Here is a 1,756-nt window from a genome sequence, read left to right as displayed (position 1 = left end):
TTACGTGCGTGCGATTTATGCGGTTCACCCCTTTACTTTCAGCGCCCTGCGGTCCCAACAAAGGTCCCGAGCACGCCATTATGCACAGTGTGGAAGCGTGTTTCCCCCACGACACTAGACGGGCTGCTCGCCATAGTGTTCTATTGTGGCACGCTCCACCCTGAAGTTTGGTTTGTTGTATATCAAGGAATTGATAGGCACTCAAGAATGTGTGCATCGGCCGGGTTTAATCGTCCGACGCGCAATATGCGTTCAACTTATCGGTGTTCATGTGTCCTGCAGTTCACATTGTGACGCGCATTTAGCTGCGGTCTTCATCGATCCATGAGCCGAGTGATCCCCTGCCTAGGGTTTTATAGTAAGGTTCCCAATGTAACACAATCCCGGTGGTACGTCCAAAGACTAACTTTCTGACTAAGTTGTCTTTATTACCCAATAGTCCCAGGCCTTGTGACTTGTGGCTCATGTCTACGCCCATGGCCACCATTCGCTAAGATAGTTTTGAAGTCACTTTGAAGGCCCAGGAACAACTCTCTTAGCACATCGGTTAACCTGGCGCCGCAGTCAACTCATGTGCTTGGATCGGATCGAGCTATTGAGTATTGGGCCTGCATACTCGCTCATCCGTATCCTTTGCGTACCGCCCCATGGCCCTTGTATGTCTGCACCACAGTTCCTGTTCGTTCCGTGCCTATGGCCGGATACGTATTGCACATCGGTATACCTGTCGCTACTCAGGCAACTCGTGTGCGTGGATTGGATCGAGAACATGGTGTGTGCCCCATGTTATAATTGATAGTCCATATCCACTTTATAGGTTAAAGTCATAAGTTGTGATTGCACAACCATTCTTCATAAGAGTTTAATCACTCTTCAACTAACTTTCGTTCTGGTGTCTTGGTATCAAATCGCGTAGACACAAGATTCTACTGGCCAAATAGAATCTAGCACATTGGTTAACCTGGCGCCGCAGTCAACTCATGTGCTTGGATCGGATCGAGCTATTGAGTATTGGGCCTGCATACTCGCTCATCCGTATCCTTTGCGTACCGCCCCATGGCCCCGTCCTTAGAGTTAATGACTAGTAGGCTTAACTCTTTGTATGTCTGCACCACAGTTCCCGTTCGTTCCGTGCCGTGGCCGGATACGTATTGCACATCGGTATACCTGTCGCTACTCAGGCAACTCGTGTGCGTGGATTGGATCGAGCTCATGGGGTGTGTAGAGATTCCATGTTATAATTGCAAGTCCATATCCACTTTATAGGTTAAAGTCATAAGTTGTGATTGCACAACCATACTTCATAAGAGTTTAATAACTCTTCAACTAACTTTCGTTCTGGTGTCTTGGTATCAAATCGCATAAGACACAAGATTCTACTGGCCAAATAGAATCTAGCACATTGGTTAACCTGACGCCGCAGTCAACTCATGTGCTTGGATCGGATCGAGCTATTGAGTATTGGGCCTGCATACTCGCTCATCCGTATCCTTTGTGTACCGCCCCATGGCCCCGTCCTTAGAGTTAATGACTAATAGGCTTAACTCTTGTTTGTCTGCACCACAGTTCCCGTTCGTTCCGTGCCGTAGCCGGATACGTATTGCACAGTAGTAGACACCGTAATCTGACGTATCTAACACACCACTATTGTAACTCGTCGTCCAAGGACCTTTCAAGTGCCTGATGGCCAGGGGAGCTCTTACACGGCACGGAGACACAGTGATGCTCGCCCATCAAAGTGTACAACGATCGAGTT

General features: G+C 48.3%; 1 non-coding gene across 1 annotated transcript; it reads right to left on the bottom strand.

Moving 5' to 3' along the window:
• Nucleotides 1-195: 195 nt before the first annotated feature.
• Nucleotides 196-353, bottom strand: LOC125773628 (5.8S ribosomal RNA). Its single transcript, XR_007420262.1, has one exon. It is a non-coding gene; the product is annotated as a 5.8S ribosomal RNA (ribosomal RNA).
• Nucleotides 354-1,756: the final 1,403 nt, after the last annotated feature.

This window comes from Anopheles funestus, assembly GCF_943734845.2.
Source record: "Anopheles funestus chromosome X unlocalized genomic scaffold, idAnoFuneDA-416_04 X_unloc_43, whole genome shotgun sequence".
NCBI lineage: Eukaryota > Metazoa > Arthropoda > Insecta > Diptera > Culicidae > Anopheles > Anopheles funestus.
This window is presented reverse-complemented; position numbering and strand designations above follow the sequence as displayed.